Consider the following 7886-nt stretch of genomic DNA (forward strand, 5'->3'; position numbering starts at 1 on the left):
TGTGTATCTGTATGGGTGCTCCACTTCAGGTAAGCATGTGCCTCTTTCGCCCTTGATCAGAGAGTTCTAGCTGGCAGTGTCTGTTAGGCCCATGCATGCACCCTGTGCCTCCTCATGGCACACACTGAGGCTATATAGGGGTGCCTGGGTGAAATGCCCTCAGTGCCTTCTCTACTAAGGCATGCCCTAGGGAACAACCAAAGCAGAGGAGAATGGGTAGTGGAGCAGCCATGGGGTCACACATCCTGAAGAACTATAGTTACTGCCCAGGGTGAGTAACATTTCCTTTTTCTTCAAGTAGTGTCCCTGTGGGTGCTCTACTTCAGGTGACTTTTAAGCAGTATCCCCAGAATGAGGAGGAGGAGCAGAGATAGAAGCCCCCTTACATCTATCAGTGCTGGAGTTGAAGAGTCTAGGTGATTTCCTAAAATGCGTAGTTCTATCCAGCTAGTAGGCCAAGGCCCTTCTAATGTCCAGGGTATGGAAATAGGATTCAAGCTGAGAACTAGAAGATTTTGGAAAAAATACTGGTAGATGGATAGCTTGGTTAAGTTCAGTAGGAACTTAGAATGTGGATGTACAGAGACTTTAACACTAAAGACCATTGTAAAAGTAAGGATCTGGCATTAAGGCTCCAATCTCCCTGACCCTATGGGCCAACGTTATGGCAACTAAGACGGCATAGATAAATGAAGTAGGGAGCAGGTTGCCTTTGGTTCAAATGCAGATCTCATAAGGCAGTTGAAGACCAGGCTGAGGTCTCAAGATATCGTGGGGTGCGTAATGGGATGTAAGAGATTTTCCAGACCCTTAATAAATCTAGATGATACCAGGTGAGCAAAAATGGAGAATCCATCACCTGGGGAATGAAAGGCTGTTATGGCAGCCAGGTGTACCTTGACTGTACTGATGGATAACCCAGATGTCTTCAAATACAGCAGATAACCTAAGATGAGGGAAAGGGGAATCAATTCAGGCCAGAGGTAGCAATGACTGTATCAATGGACAAATCTCTTCCATTTCTGCAGTAAGGAGTGCGAGTTGATGTTTTCCTGCTCTTTAATAACACCTGCTGCACATCTGTAGATCAGGAAGCCTATATTACTCAGAATTGTCTAGGAGCCATGCCCTGAGGCGTAGAATCACTATGGTGGGGTGAAGTGTGTGACCCCCATCCTCAGACAGGAGATGAAGAATGGTCAGAAGCTTGATCTATTGTCGGTCACAGAGTTGAAGCAGGTAAGGTTACCAAGCTTGTCTTGGGCAGTAGGTACTATAAGGATAAGTCTGGACTTGTCCTGCCTGATCTTGTTCAGCACCCTTAGAATTAGGGTCACTGGGGGAAAAGGCATAGAAGAAACTCTTGTTCTATAGTAGCAGGACAGCATCCCCCAGGGATTAGTGACCCAGACCCCCCTTTGAGCAGAAGAGAGAACACTTCCTGTTCTCAGAAGTGGTAAAAAGATCAATCTCTGGCAATCCCCATCTATGGAAAATGCTGTGGAGAACCTGAGCGTGTAGTTCCCATTCATAGTTGTGGGAGAAATGTCTGCTGAGGCCCTTGGTTGTGGTGTTCAAGATGACTGGGAGGTGGACCACTGAAATCTGGATATTGTGAGCTATACTTCAGTTCCAGAGCTTTATGGCTTCTATTCACAAGGAGAGGAATCTCGCTCTTCCCTGGTTGTTGATGTAGAACATAAAGGACATGTTGTCCATCATGACCCTGGCTGTGTTGCCCTGACTGCAAGCAATCCTGACTGCCCAGAGCTCCAAGAGGTTGAAGCAGAGACTGTCTTTGTGGGCTCTTCATCTGCCCTGAACTGTGAGGGTGTTGAGGTTGGCTCTCCATCCTAACCTGCATATGTCGGTTGTTAGAGTCACCGATGGGTTTGGGCAACAGAAAGGGATGCCTGCACCGACATTTAGTTGCTCTTTCTACCAGTTTGGGGAGTTCTTTACATGCAAGGGGACTACCACCTGCCTGTCCAAGATGACCCTGCTTGGAAAGTAGGTTGTTCATAGCCAATCCTGGAAGCATCAGAGGTGAAGCCTTGTGTGATTGGTCACAAAGGAGCAGGGTGGAGGGAGTTGTGGACTGCAAGATAGCAAGCAGCATGTGCTGAGGATCCTTGACCTCCTCCAGAAGAATCTGCAGAGTGTCTGCTACCCTTCTAATGAGGTCCAGAAATTGCCTAAAGTCTTTAGCCATAGAAGGTGGTGGAGGCATAACCACCTCATCCAGCAACAGGGATGAAATGGGAGTCTCAGGGGTGACTTCTTCATCTGCAGTAGCCTCCTGCTCTTCAAACATCTCCTGTGGTGGTGGATGGGTAGTGGGAGGATGTGGAACCTTGGTCTCATTGAGGGATGGTACCAGTGGTCTGTTAAATTGCTGCTAATAGGCAGCCCACGAGTCCCAATATGGCCACTGGGGGGATTCGTAAGGAAGGGGGGGTGGCAGGCAAGGCTGGTTCCACCATCCTTGGTGGCCTGCAAGGTCCTCCCTGCGGGAAGGTGGATTCCTGAAGGATAAAAATCAAGAAGACAGTTGGGAGTCCTCTTACTCTTCTCCACATCATTCTGCGTGTGGCGGCTGCCATTGTGGATGAAGGAGAGTCTGTGCCATGGGATGACCGCTCAGAGACTGAGGTTTCAGTACCAAGAGACGCTTGGTACCTGTCAATAATGATGATTCTGGTTCATCTGACACTGAAAGGTCTCTTGAGTATCGGAATTCCTGCGATACCAAAAAGACCCCAGTACTGACGCCACAGCCGAGGTCTCCATAGGTGAAGCTGACAGTGCTGACGACAATGGGCGTACCGCAGGCCCTGTAGATGTCAGATGCTGTTGCTTGCTCAGTACCAAGGGTACCACTTGCACAGGTATCCCTGGCTGAGCTGCTTGCATTGGTACTGGTGGCTGGGTTAACGTGACGGCACCAATGGCTGAGTAAAATGCTTTGGTACTGATGACAGGGCTGAACTTAATTGTATTCTGTATTCTCTCCTTACTGATGGAAGGTACCAATGCCCTATCAAATCTGTGCTTCCTGACCTTGGAGCCTGCCGGCACCTGAGATTCGAGTCCTTGGCCTCAATGATATCCTCAGAGACTGAAGACCTTGATGGGAACCTGGTACATTTTGGAGCCAGCTCGTTAGAGTGAGAGTTTGTGCTCCTCTTTGTGGGAGCTTCCCAGCGGGCTCCAAAGACTTCCCTTTCTTAGGGGAAGCATGCCCCGAGGCTGATGTGGCACTGGATCTGTCCAGCTACAGATATATGGGTGGTGGTGTCTCAGATGATGGTTGCAGGGAACGTTCCAGGGCTTAACAGTCTGTGCTTTGTCTCCCTCTTCTTCCTTGTCCTGGATTTAAGAGCCAAACAGAAGGAACACTTCTGGGAGACGTGGAACTCCCCCAGGCAACGGGACACACTTGGAGTGCTTGTGACTTACCAGTATAGCCTCCTGGCAAGAGAGGCAGGTTTGAAGCCTGGCCAGCCAGGCACGCTCTGTCAGGAAACAAGTCTCCCGGAAGGAAGAGAGAGGGAAAACAATCCTCTCACCTAAAATTAACTAACTATACTAAACACTAACTTACAACTATAAAACTTAACTACAATTAAAAACTGAATGCTGAGTAGGATCTAGGCAGACACGCTAGGGTTCCATCTCAGGCCGAGGAGGTAGAGAAGAAACTGAGGGTGGTTTGCCTGTTCACCCCTATATCGCCGTGGTGTCTGCCATGAGGAGGCATGGGACACATGCACTGGCTGAATAGACACTGCTAGCTAGAAATGTCTGATCGAGGGCTCAAGAGATACATGGGCACCTAAAGTGAAGCATAGGGGCATTACTCGAAGAAGAAGGACCTGAGCCATATCAGGGCATTCCCAGCTTATTGGAGGTATGAAAATAGTATTTGGCATTCAATGGAATCAAACACCACAGTGTGATTCAGCAAGTAGAGTAGGGATGTCCTTCTGTTCTCTGTGGTTAGGAGGAGACCATCCACCAGAGCAGTAAGTGCTGTTTCTATACCATGGTCTAGCCTGAATCCTGACTGAGACGGAGCCAAAATACTGGCTGCTAGCATTTTACTTTAGCTTCTCAATTAAATTGCTTAGAAAAGGGAGATTAATCTCCAACGGTAAGGTACAGCCCTTGGTATGCCACAGCACTTATATGCCAGCCAGGTGGTTTGTGCAAGAGTTATGGCAAAGGAGTCATTTGTCCATCCTCCAGGGAGTGAGGTGTCAAGTGTATTTGTTACAAGGGAAGGGAGAACTGATTGGGGAAAATATCAAGGCTCAAAAGGGCAAGGAAAACTTCTATCTAAATCCCACCTATGTGGTGTGAAAGGAAAGTTCTGGTTTGAAGAGCTGCTAGGCAAAGTGCACGTTCTGTAAAAATGGGATAGAGGAAGGAAACAAAGGGATTTTAATTTGTATCTGAACTTCTTAAATCCATATGTGCTTATTTCTTAGAGAGTAATAATTGCTTAAATGGTTCCAAATGGGCTTTGAGGTTAATACCTAATAGAAGTACAGTAGAACCTCAGAATTACGCACACCAGAGTTACAAACTAACCAGTCAACCACACACCTCATTTGGAACCAAATGTATGGAATCAGGCAGCAGAGACAAAAAAGAAAATAGCAATTACAGTACAGCACTGTGTTAAACATAAACTACTAAAAAAATGTAAAGGGAAAGTTTTAAAAAAAGACTTGACAAGGTAAGGAAATCTTTTCTGTGCTTGTTTCATTTAAATGAAGATGGTTAAAAGCAGCATTTTTCTTCTGCATAGTAAAGTTTCAAAGCTGAATTAAGTTAATGTTCAGCTATAAACTTTTGAAAGAACCACCATAATGTTTTGTTCATAGTTATGAACATTTCAGAGTTACGAACAACCTCCATTCCCGAGGCGTTTGTAACTCTGAGGTTCTCCTGTACTCAGAGCTTTTTTAGGGTACCTGTGAAACTCTGCTAAAAAACTTAATTGTACGTCTAATCTTAGTTCCAACATTTTGGCAGCCAACACCATGCATTGCATGACCAATGCATATGCAAGAACTCAAATTTGCACCTTCAACATCTTGCATATCCCAAAACTGCTTTTGGGAAAAAGCAGGTAGCAAGTGAAGGGTTTCTTTTTAACCACGCTTAGCTCTGCAGCTTTTTACTCTTTTGGGAGGGCTTGGGTGAGAGGGAGATGAAACTGGGCTTTGGACATTATCAGGGTTCATGGAGTTTAAGGATTAGTTTGATTACAGTTGGAAGTAGGGATCATAACTGTTTGTACTGTGTGTTCAACTGCACTACAGGCAATTGAGCACGCCCTCAACCCAATGTTTTTCCAGCTGAGTTTTTCAAGCACTGTTTTGTTTGTGTTCTTCCTTGAAACACTGATAACAATGTCAAAAATTATTTGTGTGGTGTTTGTGAAAATAGGTCAATTAATTTAATTGACTTTAACATCGGTTTCATTAGGAAAAATCTTATCCTAAGGAGCTCATTAATATATTTTTCAAAATATATTAACTCTGCTCAGACACTCTGATAGAGTATATATATATATATATATATATATATATATATATATATGGGGTGGTTTATCCGGGAACTTCAAACTGAGTGTATGATTAAAAAAAAGACATATTTCAGTAACAAAATGATCACTTAAAAGAAATATTATACAATCGCCTCATCAAGGTAAGAATATATAGAGAGAAATTCTTAAGAAAGATCAATTTATCGCCTTTGAAACTGTAAAGTACTCTCTGGTTTTCTTTCACCAATGATGCAGACATTTTCTTCTATTCGCTTTTATTATGTTGTTTGTTCTTAAGTTGTATCAGCATTTATTTGGTTTCTATAAATCCCCACTTTGCTCTTCTCATTGATTTTCAGAGCCATGTGGTGCTACTTTTTCAGTTTCTTATAAGATTTTCTTCTCTGTCTCCAAATAAATGTTTTCCTTATTTTGAGAATTTATCAATAAGTCTGGCTTTCTTCTCCAGAAAAATTAGGTTTTCTATTTTACAGATCTGGATTTTATTTGATATTCACATTTAGGAGTTTCGGGTTGGGGGTTTGCTTCCCCTCCCCCATGCGTTTCCTTTTTGTGAGTGTTGTGAAGGAATCACTTTGCCTGTAATTTTTTTCTTTATAAAAGCTCTCACATTCTGTTCAGATTTATTTAAAATGTTTTGCAGTGTTAAAATTGTCTCCAGAATGAAATTCATCCTCATTAAGTACTTGTAACAAAATAAAGGAGAGGGTTTGTGGAGGCAGTCAGGAAGTTGTGCCCTTTTGACCTGGAGAACCAAGAGGAAGGTTGAGAGGAAGATGATAAAGAAAAGGCACAAGGAGGAGGCTATCTGAGTGCCCCAGTTACAGACTGTCCAAGTTTTTCAGAATCCCCTTAGGAGAAGAAGTAATATTTTCAGGGAGATTTCAAAGAGAATGTGGGGAGACCATATTATGAGTCCAATTCACTATGTTGCACTGAATCTTTCTCCCTGTGTCCTGGAGTCCAATCCAGACCTTGGAATGAGCTGTTCCAGCAGATTTCAAAAAAGACGCTTTCATAGGATTCTGGTTTCCATGACCCCCTTCAACAGGGTCTTTTCTTTTTTTTTAAAAAAAAAAAAAGGGGGGGGGGAGGCACAAAAATGGCTTTATACAGTTGTTTGAGCCTGATCCTGTGAGATGCTCACTGAAATGGGAATTCCAGGCCTCTGCACTTTGCATGATTGGGCTCTTTATTATTTCTTTTCTATACCACCCTTCTCCTTCATATTGTCTTTTTATTTTCATTCCCCCTCCCCTTTGTTCCTATTGTCCCATTCCATTTGTACTTTCCAACCTTCCAGCTCTTCTTTTTCTCTTTCCTTCTCCTTATGTTTCTCAATTTATATAATACATATATACACTTTCAACTTCCTGGCTGTCCTGCCCGACATTCCTTCAGCATCTTTCTGCACAGAGGGCTAAATCGTCCCTTATCCATTCTGCCAATGGAGAGGTGTAGCAAAGCTTGACTCACTGGCAGGGCGCCTCCTGCTGGTCATCTGGAAATTAGCTCTTTTCCAGCCTCGGAGCGCCCTCTGCTGGCCAGTGTCTCACCTGCCTTAGGGCCCCGTGTCCCTTCCAGACCCTGTTACCCCTTTACCTCCAGGTTCTGCCCCAGCAGTACCTCTGTTCTGGGTCTCCCCTCCCAGGGGAACCCCCAACCCTCTACACCACCTTGCCTCAGTGGCTACTGCCAGTCATCATCCAGCCCCTTTCCCTGGGGCAGACTGCAGAGTAATGGCCACTCATCATCGGCAAGGGGGCTGCCTTTGCCTATTCTTGGGCTACACCGCTGCAGCCCCAGTACCTGTTTAGGTCCTAACCACGGCCTCAGTCTGGGGAGTTTGCCAGGCTGGAGCTCCCCAGCTCCTCTTGCCTTTCCCCAGCACTGCTCTGCCTGGTACCCTGCTCCCAGGCAGCTAGGCCCTTCTCCCTCCAAGGCAGGACAGAGACTCTTCCCAGCTCCTGGCCCCCAGCCCTCTTATCAGGGCCAGCGGGGCCCGAATTGAGCTGGCCACACCTGTGGCTGTTTCCCCAATCAACCTAGCTTGGCTGCTTTTAACCCCTGTTCTGTGGGAGTGGGGCAGTTGCCCCACTACAAGAGGGTAGAAACAGAAGGGATGTAGGTAGGGAGGTGCAAGGAGGGAGTGCTGCTTCCATGGCATCATTTCTCTGTTTCCCCTGCCCTGGAGAAGCTGTCCATAGGAACTAGGTAAGGCTAGGGTCTGTGGATGTGGAGGGGGTTCTTCTTCTTACTATGAAATTGTCTCCCAAAATAAGAAATAGGTGTCTCAGCCCTTCCTCTC

The sequence above is a fragment of the Caretta caretta genome, chromosome 1 (genome assembly GCF_965140235.1).
Source record: "Caretta caretta isolate rCarCar2 chromosome 1, rCarCar1.hap1, whole genome shotgun sequence".
Lineage (NCBI taxonomy): Eukaryota > Metazoa > Chordata > Testudines > Cheloniidae > Caretta > Caretta caretta.